The sequence below is a fragment of the Sapajus apella genome, unplaced genomic scaffold (genome assembly GCF_009761245.1).
Source record: "Sapajus apella isolate SASKATOON/1434 unplaced genomic scaffold, GSC_monkey_1.0 scaffold31, whole genome shotgun sequence".
Taxonomy (NCBI): Eukaryota; Metazoa; Chordata; class Mammalia; order Primates; family Cebidae; genus Sapajus; species Sapajus apella.
Window position 1 is genome coordinate 6,781,885 of NW_022436971.1, and position 25,083 is coordinate 6,806,967.

General features: G+C 40.0%; 1 long non-coding RNA gene across 1 annotated transcript; it reads right to left on the bottom strand.

The window, feature by feature from the left end:
- Window positions 1-13,815: 13,815 nt before the first annotated feature.
- LOC116561990 lies at window positions 13,816-23,226 on the bottom strand. The gene is made up of 4 exons (XR_004273699.1): window positions 23,217-23,226; window positions 21,433-21,509; window positions 17,018-17,021; window positions 13,816-13,826 (listed from the first exon to the last, which is right to left on the bottom strand). It is a non-coding gene; the product is annotated as an uncharacterized LOC116561990 (long non-coding RNA).
- Between the last annotated feature and the right edge of the window lie 1,857 nt (window positions 23,227-25,083).

The following is a 25,083-nucleotide window of genomic DNA, read 5'->3' on the forward strand; positions in this document are numbered from 1 at the left end:
CATCTCCATGTTTTGTTTTGACTTTCAAAAAAAAAAAAGAATATTTTTGAAAATCTTAAAAGTAATCATTAAAAGAATTAAAACCATATGTGTGCCTATTAAACTTTGGGAAAATATAAAAGCGAAGACCTCCAACTTGAAAAAAGCAAAAGAAATATGAAATATACAACACAAAGTACACACAGAGAAAAAAGGTGACAGAAGAATAAAACAAATTAATTGTTAAATACAGACAAATGAGTTTAACATTCTTATTAAAATACACTCTCCTTTCAGGAACAAAAATAATATTAGTAAAACAAACATCTGCTCTTTATAAGGGTAAATCTTTAAACAAAATGATGGAAGAATAGATCAGAATAGTAAGATGGGCAAAGATTGTTCTAGTAAATGCAAACACAGAGCTTAATGTTGGGTAAATTGATTGTATCTTGCAATTTTCATTTGTATTCCATAAGTTATAAATGAAATTGGACATCTTTTGTAAGTTTTCCAGTTGAATTTTTTTCTTATAAACTTCCTGCTCGTAATTCTTCCTCAATTTTCTATTGTATTTTTGATTTTGTAACTGATTTATTAGAGACCTCTATATTAGTCTTTAATCTTATGTGTTTCAAAAATTTTCTCCTATTTGTCCTTTGTCTTTGGACTGTCTCACAACAATTTCTAAATTTATATGCACAAGATTGTTTATTGCAACTAATTTTTAATAGTAAATACCTGAAGAACACTTTTCTATATAAATATTAGGGTCAACTTTCAACTTGCTTTATTCACAAGAACTTCATGGGGCATATTTAAAACATTATATTGAATCAACATAATTATTTATGGAAAATTGATTTATATATGTTATTAAATTTTTTCATCTATGATTTTCATTTCACTTTGTCATTTATTTCTAAATATTTATAGTTTTTGTTAAAATTTGTTCTTCAAACCACACACTACTTAGAATTACTTTTTTGAAATTCCAAATTTATGAGATTTCACTTACCATTTTTAATTTTATTGAATTTTAGTTACAAATAATGGTTTTATAAATTATTTGATATTTGTTGAGATTTTCTTATTGATTAATACTGCATTAGTTTTATATTGCTGCATAACAAATCATCTCAAACTTCATGACTTAAAATGACACCCATTTATTAGCTCATATAGTTCTATAGGTCAGAATACTGGTACAGAGCAGCTGGGTTCTCTGCTCATGGTCTCACAGTACAGAAATTGTAGTGTCAGCTAACCTTGTCTGGAGGCTCTGGGAGAGAATCTGATTCCAACCTCATTCTTGTTGGTACAATTCTGTTCTTTGTGGGTGTAGGACTAAGGTTCCAGCTACCTTTGCCAGCTATCACCTGGAGATTGATCTCAGCTCCTAGGGGCCATTTACATTAAGAGCCTCATGACCTCAACCATCTTTAAAGCCAGCAACAGAAAATTTCTTTTGTATCAAATCTCCCTCATATTTTGAATCTCTGCATTGTTCTGTTTCTGACCTAGAGACCCAGATTTAAAGGGCTCATGGAGCTAGGTCAAGTCCACTTGGATAATTTTTCTATTTTAAGGTCAACTGATTTGGCACCTTAATTACATCTGCAAAATCATTTTACAGCAGTACCAAGATTAGTGTTTGATTGAATAACTGGGTGTATGTATACCAGGTTTTGGGCTCTTGGAGGCCCTCTTAACAATTCTGTCTGCCGTAGACGTGTGCTTGAAAAGACTATATTTTATATATACACAGTATTCAGTGTTTCATATAGATCTGTTTGATCGAACTTACTATGACCTTCAAATCTTCTGTGCCCTTACTAATTGCACAGGTTTTAATGTGTCTGAAACAATGTTTTTGTTAATATCTTGACATTCGTGAAAGCCGTGTAGTCAAATCAGTTAAATTTAAGACTTAGAAGTTAGTGGCATTTAAGACCTCATTATCTACAAGAGGGACTTGCAGTTTATGTCTCAAATATTTTTTGTCTATACAATTATTTAAGAACTTAATGAGAATAAATTCCTTCCTATTTCACAGATATACCAGGTAATGATACCCTACTCCTGGCATAGAAAGGTTGTTGCTTCACTAATTCAATTTCCCACTTCAATAACTCTAAAGCATTCTACAAGAGCCTCTTCAGTCATCTCTTCATGTAATACCTGACCTCCAACATGATATTATCTTATAGTCTTTTATTTATTTGTTGTCAATTCTTCCTCCCTCCCTCCCCTTTCTTCCTTCCTTCCTGCCTTCCTCCCTTCCTTCCTTCCTCCCTTCCTTCCTTCCTTCCTTCCTTCCTTCCTTCCTTCCTTCCCTCCTTCGCATAATAAGCTTTTCTTACACACACACACACACACACACACACACACACACACACACGTACGTTTTTGAGCAGGTGTTTATCTGTGCATGTGTGTGAATCTTTAATTACAGCTCCTCTTTTCTTCTCCAGCTATACTATACTGCCTAATCCTTTAAATTAATGTATAAGGGGCAACCATACAAATCAGTTTGCCTGGGACATTTCTATTTACGCCTACTATCCTAACATATATCCTTCTGCCTATGTTTGGGTGTGAAGATTGGGGAGAAACATGTGTTTTAGGTTAATATTGTGTTCCTAGTATTTAGGATAGTTCCTGTTCCATAGTGCTGTTCAAATATTTGTTGAATAAATAAATGGATAAATAGATAACTGTTTATAAAGTGCCCATGATGAGGCAAGGCTTTCATTCAATTATAATGGCACTTAAAATGTCATTATAATTTATGATTATAAATTATATATATTTATAAGTTGATACCTCTGCTTTCCCCATTTATCTATAGAATCTCTGCACTGCTGCAGTCATCCTAGTCTACAACATCACCATTTCTTACCTGGATTACTACAATAGCCTCCTCAGTGCTTTCCTTGCATTCCGATTCCCTGGCTTCAAATCCATCCTCCATACAGCAGTCAGAGTGAACTCCTAAAACTATAAATCACATTATTTCACCACTATGCTTAAAACCTTTTTTAAAAATAAAGTCTAATCCTTTAAATTAATGTATAAGGGGCAACCATACAAATCAGTTTGCCTGGGACATTTCTATTTACGCCTACTATTCTAACATATATCCTTCTGCAACTGTGTAGAAGCCAGTCTATGGCCCATGGGTAAGAGTGTAAGAAGTGTAGTTTTTGAGGACATCCTGAGACTGGCTTAAAGACCTAAATGCCCTGAACCTATTACATGTGCTTGTTATAGATATAAATGAATTAAAGTTGGCTGGGACATCGCGTGCCTTAGAACTCCTTTTGGGCATCTTTGTTGTTTTTCGGCCTCACCTCTGCAAGAGCTTTTGTAACCTGGTAGCAGAATGATAGTAGCACCCTATTGGTTTTTTGAGCTGTCCCCAGAGTAGTCTTTGTTCACATACAGGGTAGACACCACGAATTGAGCTCAATACATGTGAGCTGTTCCGTTCAGCCTGGACAACATCCCTAAATTTTCCACTATGTGTTGTTCTAAAAGTTAATAATGTTTTTGACACGATTTCTAAATATACTGATCATTGATACCGATTGTTACCACTCATAGAACATTAGTGGAAGTGCAAAATCACACATTATTTTATTTTATTAGCATATTAGCAGTGTAAGCATTTTTACTGAGACAGTAATCTTCCCCACTACACATGATGAAGCAGTCTATACTCCCTGTGATCAAGGCTAGTACTTGAAAACATAACTCTTAGGCTTAACATGACTGGTTATCTAGCAGTTAGGTAAACAATGATCAAATAAATGGTGATCAGTTTGGGCTGAATCTATAGGGTGCAAGATATTAAATTGTTTGTTGTAAATATAATTTCTGAGCAAGAAAATCATGCCTCCTTCCTTGAGCATTGAGATTTTAAGATAAAAATGACAGAGCTCCCTGTCTTATAAGACCTACAGTTTTATAAAAAAGACAGCTTTTATAGACAAACACTGTAATATTCTAGAAAAAGTGGATTGCATAGTGTTTGGCATACAGATGACATGCACATATGTACAATTTGAATAAATAAAGCATGCATGAGAGATAAAAGTACAAAGATTGAGGGAAGCATAGCAGAAAGTACTTTCTGCATGGGAGGTTAGCAAAAGCATCACAGCCATGGTATCAGTGAGACTGGTCACTGGAGCTTGTGTGTGAGCTGACTAGATGGAGAAGATTGGAGAAGGTGTCCTGGCAGGGAGAATTGCTTGGCAAATGTGTGAAGCTGTACTGAAAACAAAACCATGCATGGCATGTGCAGGAAGTGTGTAAGGAGTTCAATGATCTGGAAAGGGTCCTCAGAATTTCATGAGTGTGTTTTATCTGGATGAGAAGCAATGGCTTCGACAGCACTGATGTCCATTATACAAGTTGATCTTGCTTCGGAATGTAGACTACTGATACTTCTCCCTGTTCATGCAGGATTTGATGACACACAGTTATTACCTTCACAAAATCAGCTACCCTTGTTCTTGAAGCACCTAGTTCATAGGACTCCTAGAGCATGTGCACTCAAACATGCACCTCCCAAGAGCATTATGGAGCAAAGGGTCCATCCTCCCTGGTGACTATGGATACCATTGGCTCTGGTCACTCCTAGAAAATTTCTCTTTTCTCGATGCTCCTGGATAATATATAAGAACCAAAACTAAATGAGAGAGTGTTCGAGGTTGTTTGCCTGAGGCTAAGTCCGTGGCACCGCTCTACTTCTTGCAGTGTTTGTTTATAAGGTCATGTGAGGCAGGATGACATAAGAAAACTGCCACTGAACATGTGGGTAAATCCTAGTATCTGAATCCCAGCTTGACTCATGGCTAACCTTATGATCTTGGGCAAATTACTTCCTTTCTTTGAGTTTTGGTGCAGAAGCAATTTTTGAGGTTGCTGCTAGCTCTAACAGTTTAGGACTGCATCATCCTGTTATGTCCTAGGTTGTTAGAATAACCAGATTTTTTAGATGGTGGAATCAGAATGGAGAAACAAGCAGACAACAAAAAAAAACATAAGGGAAATTTTATAGGCAATATCTTATCTGGGAGAGGGAAGTAATGGCCTTGATAGTCCTGCTGCCCATGATTCAAGCCAATTTTTTTTTCAAAAAAGTGCAGTATTAATAACTGAGACAAACCACTGAGTGGCTGGTTAGCTGGCAGATGGAAGAGACTAGAGCTGAGGTAGATGGATGTAGTCCAATGCCATAGGCTCATCTCTTCTGAAACTTTCACACAATCTCGGACATCAAAACTTTTTGCCTTTGAGTGAGAACAGCCTCCTGTCTAGGACGACTTCTATTTGCGCACTATGTCCCAGAAAGCCAGAGAAAAACAAAAACAGCAGGGCCACCCTTGGCTAACCCTTTGCTAACACACCAGTCTTAGCAGGGTCAGAGACTGGTAGCTCTGGTCTTTTCAAAGACTGCTTTAATAGCAACACTTCATGGTCTAGGCAGGGCACAGTGAACTGCAGCATTTCTCCAAGGGAATGAGAAGGGGCCTCAGAGCTGCAGTATCATCTAATAGAAAAATGTTCTGGGTGTGACGCTGTGTAGGAGGACTTGTTTCTGTGAGTGAGCCTTGTGAAAAGATACGCATACTAAACAAGCAAACAAAAAAGTGGCAGACATGAATGTACTTCCTGCCACATTTTACACATGAAGGTACTTCCTGCCACATTTTACACATGAAAGTACTTTCTGCCACATTTTACACAAAGATGAAAGTTGATTTTGAGAACACAAAGATATTAGTAAATACTCTCATCTCTATAAAAACAAGAAAAAAATTATTAGAGTTGTGTGTTTGTGTGTGTGTGTGTGTGTGGTATCTGGCTACTGTACTTTAATAATAATTCCTCTTGACATTATACAAGGTCAGCAAGTCACCTCAGGACCACCCTGCTCGAGGATTTGCTTTCCACACAGGGCTGCATGGGCTCTCTCAGCTGAGAAATGTCACCCAGCACCTTTCATATTTATGGTGACTCATAAACAGGAAACCAGTCCTGTCCATGACATTGTAACTTTTCCATATCTCAAATCCTTTTATGAAAATGAAAACACATACACACATACGCATACACACACACACCCCACACACACACACACACACCCCAAACCAAACAAGAGAACTTAGCTGCCTTCTGCTTTCTGGGCCAAAATAAATATTGCCAAATTAGTAAGGCATACTGAACAAATTAAGCACTAAATGCAAATTTATCGACTGAAATCCAATGGCAGAGTCACCATAGAGCTTACAGTGGTGGAGTGCAGCCCCCTAAGTAGGTGTTTGTGTTGGCGAGTCTCTGCAGAGGGACATGGGAACAGAAATATAAAAAGAGAGCATTTCTGTTACACCCAAGATGAACAGTTTGTTTTACAAAGTTCAAGTAAACAGTGTCTAACATATATTCACTGAATTCAGAATCCCAGTTGCTAACAGAAGAGAGATGAAAAAAAATAAGCTGGCAAAAAAATTTTAAAAAATATCTCATTTGGAAATGTTCAAGTCAGCATCGTAAATCATCTGATGAGATGGAGACGTTCTTCCTCATCTCTGAGCCATGAATAAGCCTCAGCAGTGCTTCGCAAAGGCAAACAAGAACTTCTCCCTGAAGGATATTTAAAACCTTGCAAAATAAGGAGAAGATTTATCACAATATTTTCTAACGTCCCAAAAGGAATATACATGATTCTTTAAAGTTATGGGCATCATTTATGGTGTCAAAGTTTTAAAAGTTGTATATGTATTGCCTTGTTTTGATGATTGATTTGGGAGGGGTTGAGGTAGAGAGTGGACATGTTTGTAAATGTGATCCTGTGACTGTGGACTCAATGATAGCCCTTCCTACACTTCTCAGGTTCTCTCATCTCCTTTATCATGAAATATCCTGAGATACAGAGAAACTCAGTAAGACCTCTGTTTGCATTAGATGCTTCTTCTTTAGCAAAGAGTTCCCAGAAGCTTTCTTGTCTCTTCTTAGAAATTAGGCAATTGAAGACACCATGATTCAGAGGTCTTTTATCATATATTACAAATTGAGAATAGAATGGGAACAGCATACTATGTCAAACCTAGAAGGATGTTTAGAACACTTCCTTTAACAGAGGAAAAATAAAGTAAATCTGCACAAAGTAAATCTGTGCCAGAGAAACTTCTAGAGGATTATTATTTTAATCTGCTGACTCTTAACCAAATTTCTTCCTACATACCACTCTCCTCTCAAACACAGTTATTATTTAGAGACCTTTTATAGAGATAATATTCTTTTCCTACAAACAGCAACACAGAGTAACAGAGTTAAATATCTCCTTTTTCATGCCATATTTTGTCTCAAGAAAATCCATTGGCCTTTTTCTGCAGAGGAGGAAATCAAGTCTAAACTCCTCAAGCAATTTGTGTTTTGAAGAGAATCTTGGGCCTTTGTTGGTCAAGACAGAGGACAAGTTTAGAATTGGCAGTACCAGGAAGATAGTGAGAAAACTGAGAAGAAATATCCCAGTTATAACTACTTATGGAAGGGAACTATATTAATATTTAGTTGGTGGAAATAAAAGTGACTTAGACATTATCTTCAATATTATATTCCCTAAGAAATAGGCCAGTGTTACCTTTTTAAAAGTTAATTTATATTTTTTTTAAATTGACACGTTTGTATTTATCATGTACAATGTAATATTGTGAAATATGTATATATTATGGAATGGCTAAATCAAGCAAATTAATATATAAATTACTTCACATACTTATTATTTTGTAGTGAGAACCCTTAGCATTTAGTGTTACATTTTTTTTGTTTGTTTGGAGACGGAGTTTCACTCGTTACCCAGGCTGGAGTGCAATGGCATGATCTCGGCTCACCGCAACCTCTGCCTCCTGGGTTCAGGGAATTCTCCTGCCTCAACTTCCTCAGTAGCTAGGATTACAGGCACACGCCACCATGCCCAGCTAATGTTTTGTATTTTTAGTAGAGACAGGGTTTCACCATGTTAACCAGGATGGTCTCGATCTCTTGACCTCGTGATCCACCCGCCTCGGCCTCCCAAAGTGCTGGGATTACGGGCTTGAGCCACCGCGCCCGGCCTAGTGTTACATTTTTTAAAAGTGTCTAGAGAGTCAAAGGAATAAGCATTAACTTGATTTAATTTATTTGCCCATCACAATTTCAACAAACTAGAAACCAACTATAATCTATAATAAGCAGCAGTACCTTCAGTTCAGAGGCTCACACAGCATAGCAGACAACCTCATAACTGCAGCTTAATTTACCTGTGATACCCTTGATTCATCTTAGCTTTCTTTCTCCACCAACAGTCTAGGTCAATAAACACCCACGCACATACTCAGAAACGTATCCCTAGGAGTTCCAGAAAAACTTGAACTACTATAAAAAAAAAAAAAAAGTAAGACAGAAGTTAAACAACACTCTTAAACTGGTTTAGATGAGAAATGATATTAAAAAAGATATAGTGATTTTATTAATAATTGTACTCATTAACAATATTTAAATTTCTTGTTGAAAATAATCAAACTTTAATGTTATTGCTGTTCAGTACTCAGTCATGTCTCCTTTGATGGAATATTAAACTAGGTCCTCATGTGGCCCTGTTTGTGGTGCAGAACCCACAGCCATCGCCTTAGCTGGGTGGCTGATCCCTCCTCTCCAGCTGAGCAGGGCAGCTCAGAGTGTCAGTCTGCTCTAGAATCAACCTGCTCTACCATCAAGGGATTGGGTGCTCCTGTCCTGTAGAAGATACAATGGCTGTCACCTGTTGGTTAGTGGCCAGTTTAAAGCAATAGATGTCTTCCAACATGTAGATGTTTAACCAATAAATAATAATGTCACTCTTTTCACATGGGTTGATCTGCCCCGGAATAATCTTGGGTTGCCTAATTCTTCCTACCTTAAAGGTTGTTGTTCAGACAAATTAAACTGTGAATATGAAAGTTTTGGGTAACCTCAGGGAACTACCAATCTGAGGAGATTGGTTATTAGTATGGATACTCATAGAAATGCTGTGGCCAACCTAAAATCTGTGCTGACTTTGAAAGTGACACCTTATTACATTATTTATAAGACACAGAAGGGTTCGTGTTTCAGGCCAGGTTTTGCTAAAGCAGTGAACTGAGAGTAGAATGGACTGAAGGTTGAACAACCAACTTGGCCACAAGGATGGCCACCACTCCTACAAAATCAGTCTCCCAGGAGTGGTCTCCTCTTCAGCCTTACTCAATTAAGAGCACTGTGTTGGGGCACACTGCAAAGCCCAGGGTCACTGGAGGGCTCCCTGGGAAGCACAGATCCTGTGGGAAATGAGCCAGGTCCCCACACTCACTGCTTTCTCTGCCAGTTATCCTCTCTGTCTCCTTGTAGACTTATTCTTCAGATTTCTTTTCAGAGTTTTCTATTTACACAGACACCATCCAAACTCATCATGTAAATCTTTGTACTCACTTAATCCAATCCTCAGCACATTTGAGGATGTAATAAATATCTAGGCTAATCTTAATGTACTATCATTGTCAACATCATTATCATCATCGTTAGAATTTATGTAACCTTTACAACATTCTTTTCAGTTCCTTAATGAGGAAAAGTCCAATGTTAATCTCATACCTGGTAAATATGTTATTTACAGTTTGTCTTACATGACAAAGCCTATGTTAACTGTTCATGAAGAACAATTAGATATCAGAGAATTCACTCAGAATGTTGAAAATATTCGTTTTGTTGCTGCTGTCAGCTTTGTTGAGATATCCTAAAATAAGGTAACAGGTATCTGGACAGCCTTATTCAGACAGTGCTGCCTTGACTAGGCCATTTTCTGCTGAGGGATGATCTCTACCATCCAGGTGTATATATCTGGTCTTTCAAACTGTGTGGTGACCTCTTTAAGAGTATAAATCTTATCTCCTCTTTCTGTACTCTTTTCCAGTATCTAAGACAAGACTTTGCACATAATAAGTGTTTGGAAAAAAAACTCTGCAACAAATGAGGGAGTCTGGGAGCAGCTGGGGTTTGGTTTGGACCAACATTGTCTTCTGTACTTGATCATAAAGGCTGGTGATTCTATGGGCCTGTCAACAGTCACACATATTTATAAAACCCCATTTCTCGACACATGAAAACACACTTGACACAGGTGATGTGCATGCATCTGTCTACACACACACACCTGTGTAGGCATGCGTGTCCTAGTATGCCAGTATGCTCCACTTCTGATGTTCACTTCTCTGCACTCAAAACAAGTCTACCATGCCCACCAGAAAGCCAGACTCACAGCTGGGCACACTTTGTACACAGACACATGCCAATACAAACACATGCAAACTTCTAAACAGGCCAGCACGCATGCACAGACGTTACACACATGCACACCTGCATATACTTCAGGTGTGTTTGAAGCTGAGACTGAAAGTTGGAAAGCACCCTGAATCCCTGCTTGTGTGGCAGTCACACTGTTACAAAATATGTCACAGTAAAACACAATTCTCTTTAACCCCTGAGGACTGCAGGCTGACTTTAATGTTTTCAAGCACCCCAAATCCCGACTCGTCTCTAACTTTGCTCAGGGCTAGCTCCTGAACAATACATAAATTGTGTTGGAATCAATGAGAAGAATACACTGTGTTCTCTAAGTGCCTTTCGCAGTAATGTAGTGTCTCAAACACCCAAGACAATGTTACTATTGTCTCCAAAGCTTAAGCCTGTTGTTTTATCTTTAAGGAAGTTTATTCCTAGATAGAGATCTTCATAACACCAGCTGGAAATGGAGGATGGACAGGCTGGGTGCATTTGTTGCCACCTTATAAGAGCACCATTTTAAGAGCACCATTTAAAAGCAGATGAGTTTTCTCCTTAGCAATACAGCCACTTGCCCTGCTCAGATCTGCCTTTCTGGAAAACTCAGGAATTGGCCCAGTTGCTGGCCAGACCCACAGAGTTGTAAAGGCCAATTGGAAGGGAGAGAGCTTAAACTTTAACTTCTTCAGACATCATGGTACCATCATGAAAATGAATCAGAAACACCCACTGAGAACATTTTTCACAGTCACTGTGCAGATGACAGAAGATAAGGAATGTTAGCAAAGGTGGAAAGTTCTGTACTGATAGCATCTTAGACCTGTGTGGATGGAGCCAGTACTTCTCAGAAGTTTGCTGGGGAGTTCACATCACTTGTTTTCTTCTGACCTGCAGACTCAGAAAGGAAAACCTATTCCTAAATCACTCTTAAGGGAAATATTCTCCCCTCCCTCCTCCTAGTTTTGGAATGCTAAGCCTAAAGGGCCTCGACCTGATTCCTTTCTCTCTCCCTCTCTCCCTCTCTCTTTCTCTCTCTCTCTCTTTTTACAGGAGAAGAAAACTCAAGAACACAAAAAAGAAAGGGGTTATTCACAGTGACCTTATAATATAGGGGCCAAATTAAAACTTGAGCTCAAAGTCCTAGACTCTTGTTGTAGGTTTTATTTTTACTTTTTCCTGCCAGGCAATGTTATTTTCCCCTACTCATTTAATTCTCTCCCTTGACCAATGGGAATTAGCCATCTTTTCAGTGAAAATGATTGTTGACTTGGCTTCATTTTGTGCTGCAAGCTTTTAATTTACTATCACATTTACTGCAATGATTTGAGTAGGGATTTGGTGAACTCTTAAGTGAATTTGGTGGGGGAGCAGTTAAAATGAATTAGATTGTGATATTTAAAAGTTTTTGTTGTTGTTGTTGTTGTTGTTTTATTCTAGAGACCTGGGGAATTTTAGAACTGGGTTTTCAAGGTGATGAAATAAGAGAATCTTCTTTGGAATTCATTTTGCTCCAGATGTAAATAAGCCAGCTTCCTGGAGTCTCTACCAGTAAGAAGGCTATAGAAGCATTGACATGTATGGCTGGGCATATCCTAGGGTTTCCTTTCTTGTACCAAAGACCAGAAATCAAAGACCACTTGAATTGTTAAGACATATCTGGCATGGAGTCACATTTCTGTCTCCAGACTTCACCTGCCAGACTCTAGTCTCTGGTTAACACTTTTCTACAACTGGCAGAGCTGAACAGGGTTTTGGAGACCATCAGATCCAACCCATTTTATAGCTGGAAAAGTTTAGGGCCATAGAAGGTGTGATATTCAGAATAACCCCCCTCCCCCGCCACCTCCTCTATAAAGTTGTCCATGTCCTAAACTTCAGTATCAGTGAATACAGCAAAAGAGGATTTGGAGGTGCAACCAAGGATTTTGAGATGGGGAGATAATCCTGGATTATCTGGGGGATCCAATGTAATCACAAGAGTCCCCATAAGTGGAAGAGGGAGGCAGGTGAATGAGAGCTGGAAAAGAAGAAGTAACAGCAGAAAGAGAGTTCAGAGGGTTTCAATTGCTGAGTGAAGGTCACCAGCCAAGGAAATGAATTGTCCACTAGAGCCTCCAGAAGGAATGCAGCCCAGCTGGCACCTTGATGGTAACCTCATGAGAACTCTTTCAGAATTCTCATCTCTGGAACTCAAATATGGATTTGTGTTGCTTTAAGCCACCCAAACCTGTGGTAGTTTCTTATGGCAGCAGTAGAAAACTAATGCAGATGGGAACAAGCAAAAGGGCCAAGGACCTGCCTTCTTTCTTTTTCGTTTTATCTGGAAACCATCTCTCTCATGCTCTTTCTTCACTTGACCAACTTCTTTCCTCCTCGAGCCTTAGCTGAGGATCCATTGTAGCAACTCCTCCCTTAGACTAGATTCAGACTATTTCTCGGGGTTTCTCCTGACTCTGTGCTTTTTCTATGAAATTACTCACCACTGTGGACTGTACTGACTTGCACGTTCATCTCTCCCAGCACTCTGCAGAGTACTTGCAGGAACGAACCAGGTCTTATTCATCTTCTGATCACAAACATCTAGTTCAGGAGAGCTTTGAGTCATTAGTTTTGAATGAATACGTCAGAAAGTAATGGAAAGCTGTTTTCAGACTCAAGAGTATTAGAGCTTTCTAGTTGGCATTAAAGAAGAAATGCATACATTTTCTTCTGGGGTATTATCCTTGCCTTTTACTTTTTGCATTGCAGAAGGGCAAATCCCTGAGATGACCTTGAAACCTGTGGATTCAGGTGGATTGCCTGTGGGGTGACAGGACCTTGGGGACAGGCTCTAGATGGCTGATCCAAGGCAACGCATATGCTTTGAGCTCCTCAGGAAGGGGCTTCCTTGAGCCTGTCACTGAGTTGTTGCAGCTCCATGGACAAAATCTCCCTGTCTGAGGTGGTAAACCAGTTTGCTATCATCTTCTGATCCCCAGACAAACCAGGTCACCACCCCAAAAGGGAAGCTTTCTTTCCAGAATGCTGAGGAAATGCCAGTGCCAGATATCACTTGGCACTTAATGAATGGCTTCAAAAATCTGTGATGGGCTAAATGCAAATGTCTGTTCCTATATATGAAGATAAGCATGAACAAACATCTATCACCAGCTGTTAGTTCTTGGAACTAGTTGCTTGACCTAGCAGAGTGGGTTATTTTGGAGAAGAAAGTCCTGATGCTTTTTTTTCCCCTGGCTTCTTCTACACTCCTCTGCGGGGTTGCCCATGACTACTACATGGATTTTTGCTGGCTCTCCCAGTGTCACAGACCCCAAGAAAATAATAGGGCTCATTCACCTCAGCTCTTCTATCTGATAGAAGTGGGGCTGTTTTTGTTACCCAGGTCCTTCACTTTAACCTCTGTGGATGTTGCTAAAGCTGTGTGCAGCCAGTCTGCCACCAGTGGTAGGTGCCCTAGATATTGGTGGGTTGGGAGCTCAAAGATCTGGCAGATGTGTCTTCTTTCTCAATATTTGTTTCCATTTTACATATGGAAGACAATTTAGGCTAAAATATATCATGCTTATTGCCTATAATACATTGCAGGGGCTACAGCCTTGTGAGAATTTCTGGCAAAGGAAAGGAAGCAAATATATATGCAGCTCCAAAACGGGGTGGTTATTTCATAATGGGACTTCTATGGGACGTCCTTCTTCCCATGGGTAGGCTAAAGCAGTCATATCTTGATATGGTTTGGGTCTGTGTTCCTGCACAAATCTCTTGACAAATTGTAATCCCCAATATTGGAGGTGGGACCTGGTGGAAGGTGACTGGATCATGGGGGCAGATGTCCACCTTTGGCGCTGTTCTCATGATAGAGTTCTCAAGATATCTGGTTGTTTAAAAGTGTGTGAAACTTATTCCTTTCTCTCTCTTTCTCTTGCCCTGGACATGTAAAATTTGCCTGCTTCCCCTTCACCTTCCACCATGACTGTTAAGTTTTCTAAGGCCTCCCCAGCCATGTTTTCTGTACAACCTTCAGAACCATGAACCAATTAAACCTCTTTTCTTTATAAATTACTCAGTCTTAGGTATTTCTTTATAGCAGTATGGGAATAGACAAGTACATTTCCCCAGCAGGGTCTTCTAATGTATTATTGAGAACCTTGTGAAACAAGTTCAGCAGTCAAGTGGGCTTAGAAAAAGCTGCATCTTGGGTGGGCAGCATGGTTCAAACCTGTCATCCCAGCACTTTGGGAGGCCGAGATGGGTGAATCATGAGGTAGGGAGTTGGAGACCAGCCTGGCCAATATGGTGAAACCCCATTTGTGCTAAAAACACAAAAATTAGCCAGGCATGGTGGCATCGACCTGTAGTCCCAGCTACTCAGGAGGCTGAGGAAGAAGAATTGCTTGAACCTGGGAAGTGGAGGTTGCAGTAAGCCAAGATCACACCACTGCACTCCAGCCTAGGTGACAAAGAGAGATTCTGTCTCAAAAAAAAAAAAAAAAAAAAAAAGAAAGAAAGAAAAAAGAAAAAACAAAAAGAAAGAAAAGAAAAAGCTGCATCTTATGTCTTTTGGAAATTTACAACACACCCTGAGAAGTCATATAGGACCGAAACCCATCTAAATTTATCTCACAATGTTTTGAATATTGTTCCATGAAAACTTTCCCCTGCTGAATACCTGTTAATATATCATTTAGTTAGTATTCTGCAGCTCACATTTTGTGAAACCTTTCTCAGGGGTCCTTAGTGAGGTCAGTTTCTTTGTGGCGCTTTCTGAATGCTGCACTTACCATTTGTGAAACAAGTGTCACAGATTCACCTCAGTTAATCCTCAAAGCAACTTTGAAATATGTACTAGTCATTCACTCACCAATTAATTAAATAATTCATATTTATTTATTATCTACTATGGGTATGGCACCCAGGACAAGTTTATTATCCCCATTTTATAAATAGAAAAACTGAGGCACAGAAAAATTAATCTATCCAGAGTGACTTGATCTGCATATGGCAGAGCCAGAAACAATCTCCAGCTTCTTCTTTGATTCCTCATCTTTTGTTGTTTTCACTTTTCTAGAGTGCAGATAAGTCTGTTACTGTCAGCTTGCTCCAGTATCTCTCTAAAAGTTCAGGAGAGGGTTCTTTGCTATAAGCCTAATCTAGATTCCTGCTGTGCCTCATCTTCCCCTGATGCTGGCTCTGCTTTCAGCTCTGAGGGTCTGCAGAGACTTAGAGCCCAGGCCACCTTTGTAGCTGCATACTCTGAAGATGGAGAGCAAGACAGAGGCCTTTGAATTCCCCTGCACTTGGCTGCTTCCTGGAAGAGACTCTCCCAGACATAAAGCTTTGGGACAATCATTCTAAAGGGTGGGCGGGGGTGGGAGGCCTTTGGACTTTGGAGTTTCCTGTGCTGTGGTCTAAGACCTGTTCAGTCAAGTCGAATTTTACTGGAATTCTGGGGTTTTTGTAGCGAGCCCACAGCCAGCTGTTTATTATTTTAAGAGCTCTTCGTTGCTGCCCTTAGATATGGGGGTGGAGGGGGGAAGCCTACTGTGCAGGGCGGCTGCCACATTCTTCAGGGAATGACAATGTTCCTCTGTGTGCTCTGCAGTGGCCCCTCAGGCAGAGCTACTGCATTCCAGAACACTACCCAGCCAGATGAACAGAAACTATTTTATCTCCTCAGTTACTGAGACAGAGCTGAGGGTCCAGCAGTTGGGCTTCTTTCCATGTAGCTTTTATATGGGGAAGACTTGAGATTGAGAAGCTCTATCAGAGTAATGGGTCTGCACGCTCACACTATGCTCTATGAAGTTCCTTCTTGTTTTCCTCACCTTTCAAAATGTGTCCCTGCTGGGTGCCCTGCAGTAAGAATGTCTCAGTGTCCCACTGGAATATCTGTTATTGCCCAATTGGGCTCAGCACCCCTCCCAGCCATGTCCTAAGACGCTAGCGCTGAGTACTTTCAATAAAACAGAGCAATGTCCTCGAGCTGTAAATGCCTCCCAAAGACAATCAGACAGAACTTCATTGTTTTAGGGAAGAACGCGCCTCACATAGTGGTCACATTGTGGTTACCAGAGGCCTGATGATTAATCCACAGAGAGGATGTGCAGGAGAGAGGAGCTGGCATCATTCCTGTAAACAGAGATTCTTTAAAATTTCATGTATCCGACTGTATGTGTGCATCAGAAATAAAAGATTCCCATTATAACAGTTTCTTTGGCGACCTTATTTTTCCATTTGTGAGTTGGCATGTATGTAAGTACCTTTCGTCTCTGCCCAGGGATACTGTGTTCCTGAAATGTAAATGTTTTCACTCTTCAAAAACATACATTGTGCTGACAACGATTATACTTCTAAAGGTGCACACACATTTTGCTTTATAACATTTCTAAATCAGAAATGAAATATTGAGCAAATGGTACATGTAGAAATTGACATATTCATATACTAATTATTATGTATATATTTAGTATAAATATGAAACTCTTTTTAAAATCAAGTTTTCAAAATCTCTGTGCCTAGATCTTGAAAAACTCCTGGGTTTTCAAGCATGGTCTGCCATGATTCTGTCCTCCACATGATCACCACTGGGGAAGAGGACTCATAAAGTGAGATAAACACTGCACTCATAGGCAAACACTGTATGAGGGGAGCTGAAACAGAAGAATATAATGATATCTAGTGGATGACAATTCACTGCTCTGACAATACAAATATACTGGACCTTTGTCAGCTTCTTTGAGTTTCTGTTGCCTCATCCAGGTAAGTTTGCTCTGAAGAATAAATCATGAGATGCATATATAACACGCTCTTGTTCATCCAACCTGTTGGAATAGCTGGTTAATAAACGTCCAGTTTAGGATGGCATTGTGATTTTGGACTGCTATGAAATATTTTCAAACATAATCTCAGTAACTGTGCCCCTCAGGACACTTCAGAATGGCAGTGGCAATAGGGATGGAGGTGGGGCTGGTGCAAGTGTCATTAGGAATTTGGTAATGGGTTGGATATCAGATAGGGGAGGGAGATGTGTCTCAGAGAGTTTGTATTTATACAGTGGACAGCTGGGTATCTAATCCAGCTCCTCCCATGTCCAGGTTAAATGTATGCTTCAGCCTTTGGGGAAACCCAGCCAAGAGTGTACCGCCTTCAGGTCTGTGTCCAGAAGCAAGCCTTCTGTCAAGGTGGAGTGGGATGAACTGTTGCTTGTTTTTATAACCTAACATCACATCGGACAGGGCTCAAGGCTCAGAAGACAAAGTAGAGAAAGTTGTGCCTCTTTGTTTTGAGCTCAAGGCCTTTTAATGCCATCAAATGTCTCCTTGTTCCCTTGTTGTGCAACAGGGCATGCAGCTCTGAATGGAACCTTTTATAATTGGAAATTCCATCACCGTTCCAGTTGCCCCTGACTCTCTTCCATGCCAAGCAACATCCTCCAATACTTTGAAGTTGCATGTTTGAAGGAAGCACAGCCCACCCACACCTCCCAACCCATGTACCTGTCTACAGTGTCAGTTCAGGCTCTGGAAGAGCAGGAGGACCAGCTTCTGGTTATCAAGTTGCAGGAGCTGGAGGCAGGGGACCTGTGCTGTCCCATAGCCCAGCACTCCCTGTGCCTGAAACTGCCAAGGACAGTGCATCCAGAAGTTCCCTCTATAAGGAAGGGCTGGGCTTATCCTGAAGGGAATCCCTGTATGTCTCTGCTGGGTCCCAGTTCTAGAGAGGGCATTTCTGGGAGAGGCTAACCTTATATACTGCAGACCCAAGCCCATCCCACGTCCTGCCCCAAGTGTACAGTGTCTGCTTCACATGCAGCCCCTGCCCTCCTCATTTGTATGTGACCAGGTTTCTGAAAAAAATATCCATAGATATTTTCCTGACAATTACAGAGCCATTTGACTAGAAGTGCATCCAAACACAGTGATAGCTCTGTACCTAATCAGGAGAGGAGGAAAGGACAAAAACATTTATTAAGCACATACAATATCAGTGGTTGATTTTATATTTTATTTAAGCATCAAAAAAAAAAAAAAAAAAAAAACTGGGAGGCTACCTGCATTGTACAGATAAGGAAAGTGAAGATTAAAGACTTTGAGGATTTACCCATATTTTCATAGCTATTAAGTAAAGAAATGAGATTCAAAGCCAGGTCTACTTAACTCAAAGTTGGCTCTTTCTTTTAGAGCATGCTGATTTTCAGATCCTTTTCTTACTGACTCTGGTTGTTAATAAGTCTTCTCTTTTGGCAAGTTCCTTGAGAGATGTGTCTTGGGCAGACTTTTCCTGACTTGACATCCTCCTGCTGTGTCCTTTTCTTCCTGATGCTCATCATTTCCCCAGCCTCCTCAGATTCCAGGGTCCTCAGGATCTTCCTGCTTCTTCCTCAGGCCTGCAGCCAACACGTATTTGACATGCTCTATCCATGTTACGTAGGCGTGAAGGATAGTTAGAGAAGTAGCTTATCTCAGTTCATGCAGGCTGCTATAGTAAAATACTATAAACTTGATGGCTTAAAAAAAAAAAGAAAGAAATGTATTTCTCACATTCCTGAAGGTTGGAAGTCTAGGTTCAAGGGGCCAGCAGATTCAGTATCTGGTGAGGGCCAGCTTTCTGGTTCATAAATGACACCTTCTTGCTGTTTTCTCACATAGTAGAAGGGATGAATGTACTCCCTTGGGCTTCTCTTATAAGGGCACCAGTTCCATTTATAAGGGCTTGCCCTCATGGCATAATCACCTCCTGAAGGCCCTGGCTCTTAGTACCATCACCTTGTAGATGAGGATTTCAACATATGAATTTGGGGGATACACAAGCAATTGACCATTGCATACCTTTTGTGTATATATTGTCTTAACTCAATAGGGCTTTAAAACCATCAGCCCAGAAGAAGGCTGTTGTAGATTAGGGGTCTTGTCTGATTAAGTTTTAAAGTCCTAGAATCCAACACAGTTCTGGGCCTTTGCAGTGTGATACGGTTTGACTGTGTCCCCACCCAAACTCATCTTGAATTCCCATGTGTTGTGGAGGGAGCCAGTGAGAAGTAACTGAATCATGGTGGTGGGTCTTTTCAATACTGTTTTGTGATAGTGAATAAGTCTCTTGAGATCTGATGGTTTTATAAAGAGGAGTTCCCCTGCACGAGCTCTCTTTCTTTGCCTGCTTCTACCCATGTAAGATGTGACTTGTTCCTCCTTGCTTTCCACCATGAATGTGAGGCTTCCCCAGCCACATGGAACTGTAAGTCCATTAAACCTCTTTCTTTTGTAAATTGGCCATTCTTGGGTATGTCTTTATCAGCAATGTGAAAACAGACTAATATAGTAAATTGGTACCAGTAGAGTGGGGCACTGCTGAAAAGATACCCCAAAATGTGGAAGTGACATTGGATATGGGTAACAGGCAGAAGTTGGAACAGTTTGGAATGATCAGAAGACAGGAAAATGTGGGAAGGTTTGGAACTCCCTAGAGACTTGTTGAATGGCTTTAAGCAAAATGCTGATAACGATATAGACAATGAAATCCAGGCTGAGGTGGCCTCAGATGGAGAAGAGAAGCTTGTTGGAAACTGGAGCAAAGGTGACTCTTGTTATGTTTTAGCAAAGAGACTGTCAGCATTTTGCCCCTGCCCTAGAGATTTATGGAATTTTGAACTTGAGAGAGATGATTTAGGGTATGTGGTGGAAAAAATTTCTAAGAGCAAAGTATTCAAGAGGTGACTTGGGTGCTGTTAATGGAATTTAGTTTTATAAGGGAAGCAGAGCATAGAAGTTTGGAAAATTTGCAGCCTAATAATGTGATAGAGAAGAAAATCCCATTTTCTGACGTGAAATTAAAGCCTGCTGTGGAAATTTGCATAAGTAATGGGGAGCCGAATGTTAATCCCAAGACAATGGGGAAAATGTCTCCAAGGCCCATCAAAGGTCTTCATGGCAGCCCCTTCCATCACAGACCCAGAGGCCTAGGAGAAAAAAAAATGGTTTTGTGGGCCAGGCCCAGGGGCCGCCTGCTGTGTGCAGCCTAGGGACTTCATGCCCTGTGTCCCAGCTGCTCCAGCCATGGCTAAAAGGGGCCAAGGTACAGCTCAGACCATGGCTTCAGAGTGTGCAAGCCCCAAGCCTTGGCAGCTTCCATGTGTGTGGAGCCTGCAGGTGCATAGAAGTCAAGAACTGAGGTTTGGGAACCTCTTCCTAGATTTCAGCAGATGTATGAAAACACCTGGATGTCCAGGCAGGAGTTTGCTACAGAGGCAGAACTCTCATGAAGAACTAATGCTAGGGCAGTGCAGAGGGAAATGTGGGATTGAAGCCTGCACATAGAGTCCCTACTGGAGTACCACCTAGCAGAGTTGTGAGAAGAGGGCCACTCTCCTCCAGATCCCAGAATGGTATATCCACCAACAGCTTGCCCAGTGTGCCTGGAAGCTGCAGACACTCAATGCCAGCCTGTGAAGGCAGCTGGGTGGGAGGCTATACCATGAAAATCTACCAGAGTGGAGCTGCCCAAGACCATGAGAACCCACCTCTTGCATTGGTATGGCCTGGATTTGAGACCTGGAGTCAAAGAAGATCCTTTTGGAGCTTTAATATTTTACTGCCTTGCTGGACTTCAGACTTACCTGGGGCCTATAGCCCCTTTGTTTTGGCCAATTTCTCCTATTTGGAACAGATATATTTACCCAATGCCTATATCCCCACTGTATCTAGGAAGTAACTAACTTGCTTTTGATTTTACTGTCTCATAGGCAGAAAGGACTTGCCTTGTCTCAGATAAGACTTTGGACTGTAGGCTTTTGAGTTAATATTGAAATGAGTTAAGACTTTGGGGTACTGTTGGGAACGCTGATTGGTTTTGAAGTGTGAGGACATGAGATTTAAAAGGGTCAGGGGTGGGGCAGAATGACGTAGTTTGGCTGTGTCCCCACCCAAATCTCATCTTGAATTCTCACATGTTGTGGAAGGGACTCAGTGGGAGGTAATTGAATCATGGTAGTGGGTATTTCCTGTGCTGTCCTCATGATAATGAGTAAGTTTCAAAAGATCTAATGGTTTTATAAAGAGGAGTTTTCCTGTACAAACTCTCTCTTTGCCTGCTGCCATCCATGTAAGACATGACTTGACTCCTCCTTGCCTTCAACCATGAATGTGGGGCCTCCCTAGCCATGTGGAACTGTAAGTCCATTAAATCTCTTCCTTTTGTAAATTACCTAGTCTCAGGTATGGCTTTATCAGCAGCATGAAAATGGACTAATATACATAAATAAATGATTGGGTAGAATTTCAAGAAATTAGCCCACTCATGAATGAGCATTTGGGAATATCAGATATTTTTTCTTGCATCTATGAAGTCATGGTATTTTGGCAGACACCTCACAAGCCTGTGCACAGTATCTCAAAACATTAAATTTATTTGATTTTTATAATTTCATTTAGCATTTTCTCAGCACCAACTCTTAGGTTATGCTGAGGGTAATATGGGTATGGACAAATATAGGCCCTAGCCTCAGAAAGCTCACAATTCAAGTAGAAGGCAGACTTTGTTTTCATGCAAGAAATAAAACATAAAGTAATAGACACTGGTCTCATTTGAGAAGCAGATGTCAAAAGATTACCTGGATGAAATGTCCCTTGAAAAGAAGGATTTAGTGGTCATGACAAATAATTTTTGTGAAGGTGTAGGAAATGGGCGTGTAGAATTAGTAGCAGCCTTGCAATGTTAGAGTTTGAAACTGTATTATTTTAATAGGAGGGCATACTAGTGTGGGCATGGATAATTATATTTTACTTATACAGAACATTTCTACATGCAGTACTTACTCCAAATGCTTTACATGAATGAGCTCCTAGATCTTTGCTACCATTCTGAGATAGGTTATCTTATTATTCCCACACACTATAGGAGGAAAATGGAGGTAAAAGCCCCACACGTAGTCCATTGTAGAGCAGGAATTCTAGCCAAGACAGTCTCTGAACCCCCAAACACTCTGCCTTTTAGAGATATAATGGAGTGTACTTTCTGGAAACTGGAGCTATCCTCTCTAAGTACAAGACATTCATGGAAGTGGTGGCCAAAGTGTAACCTTAATCCCAGGCTTGATTCTTGGACTCACTCTAGTTCCTGATCCACATGGCAATGCCAGGAAGGCAAGCATCATCGTGTTAGCCTGGATGGCTCGTCAGATGAGTTCAGATTTTGTGTATTCAACATTTAAGAGACATTGAATCTAGTGGAAACAGAGAATACATGGAAAATGACCTCACTAGCTAAGGGCTAAAGTTGAGATGCCTGGCTTAAATTTTGGCTTCACCCCATCCTTTCTTCCTTTTTGGCTGCTCCTGTGGCCATGTGGCCCAGTCCCAAGGCTGCTGCATAGAGTAGCCTTCTGTGCACAGGGTGGTAGCTCCTGGCAGCACTCTGTGCCTACTCTGCTCCATGGAGGAGGAACTCCCCAATTTCAGTAGCAATCTGCAAAATTATCCAAAAAGACTAAGGAAGAGGCAGTTATAATATATAGCTATGTTTCCCTGTATGAAAAAATTGGAAGAAAATGGTGTGACTCATTGAAAATTTTCTCTGAAAATTCCAAATAATTGTAGGGGGTATGGCATTTCTACATCAGTACAGTATTTTGTTTTTCTTTTTCTTTCTTTCTTTTTTTTTGGTCAAAAACTCATATATCTTCTCCAGCAGCCTTGTAAAATAAGCAAGTATTCTTTGTTCTTTATTGCATATGAGAAAACTGCAACCCAAAAAGTAAAGAACAGGCAAAACCAAGCTTTCCAACTGGGATCTTTCTGAGCTTTGGTTTAGTACTTTTCATCCTGATTGATGCTGCTTTTTCTGATCTTCTGAGGCCAAGCTGAATGCTCTGTATTCTACTGTGAACTATGCTATTTAACTTATTTATAAGCAAGAATAATGTCCTGTCTGTATGCACTATTTTGACATTTTTGTTGTTAGTAAATTGCCCCTTACCAACTGGTCAATGACAATGCTACAGTAGTGTTTAAATATTTTGACTATTCATTTTCTTTTTATGTAAATATTTAATATTTTGTATTATTCTGCTTCAAAAAAGATTTATGAGTCTATAAAAGTATCATAAAATGGTAAGATAATATTATTAGATGTTGATAAAGAAGCAAAAAGAAATACAAAGACAAAAAGATAAATTTTGGCAGAAATGAGACCAACACAAAAGTGTAAATCTTAGTCTGAAATACTTTTTAGAGATGAGCCACTTACTGGATTCTAAACCTCCCAGGAACCAAAGGCAGAAGAAAAGCTGATTTAGTGTGTTATGTACTGTGTCTTTAAGAAAAAACAAAAGTACGTTTGAAACAAAATCATCTTCCTGAGCCCCCTCAAAAAGAGAAAACTGTAATTTAATAAGTACCATTTCCACAATATCTATAAAATACGACAATAATGAGCTTGAATGGGTCATTTCATAGGCTGCTTGAACCAAGAGGTACAATGTCCAATATCAGTCTCTATTTTTGCCTTGAGTTGTTTTGTGACCTTCTGAGGCTACTTGCTTTGTCTCCCTTGTTAGATAGTAATTTTTCTAACATGTAATGCTTGATTCAATTTTTTCCTGAAAAATTACCAAACAATAACTTTTAAAAACCAGAAGAATGAAACAGTCAAACTACGATTAAGGATGTGGGAACATAGTCCTGCTAAAAATACATTTCTTGTGTGACTGAGCTCCTTCCCCTTATTATGCCACAAGGCATGGGAAGTCAAATGTTTTTCATTACCCTCTGATTTAACAGGTGGAAAATCCTATGGACATTTGCAGAATCCTTGGCAACTTCAGACAGAAAGTTTTCAGTATAATTCTTATACCCATTCATTTTTTCACTCATTCATCTTTTTATTGGAAATGTATAGACTATTATTATGTGCTTGGCCCTGAGGACGTACAGACAGTTAAGTGCTACCAGGAAGAGATTATGAATCAAAGGAGACAGATATTAACAAAGAGAATCACAGGGTAATGCGGTAAGCATTGTAGCAGAGATACATAGTGTGGTGAGGAAATTGGGGGAAAGAACCATTATCACCACTTGGGAAGCTAGGGATAGCTTCCTATAGGACTTGATGGTTGATTCCAGTCTGGACATCAATTCCCCAAGAAGTTGAGGGTTGGAAGAGGATTATTTATGGTGTGAAAAACATATTAATTGCACAGTAGTGACCAAGAGTAGAAAATGTATTTGGGCAATAGTAAGCATTTGAAGGATACAGGGTGGAGCTGCTCAGAGGTTTGGGAAGGCTTTTATTCAATAGGGCTTTAGTGATAAGATTTAAAATCCGACCACCTTGCCCATAAACCTATTAAGAATCCATATCTCTCACTACACATTTTAAAAGAAAAAATTGACTAAACATATAGCTTATTTAAATTTTAAGAAGGGGTTTTCTTATTTGTGTTTATTTGTATTCATTAAGGATCTGAGAAAGAGAAAAAGGATCAGAAGCACAGGGTGTGTACTGGATCCATGCAGGACTGTCTGATGGCCATGAATCACAGGCCTAAGCTAGTGACTGCCTATTTCCCCTTAGACATAACGCTTTAAGAAAAAAATTCAAGCTATGGCATATGATGTTATGTCTTCCATGATGTGCTTCTCCCTTGGTAAGGAGGGTTGGGCTTTAGCTTCGTGTTTTGGGCTTGCATCAACTGCACTCTGCATGATTAACATACAGTTCACATGGCCAAGAAAGATTGTGTTGCCTCCAATTCAGTTGTCGCATAGC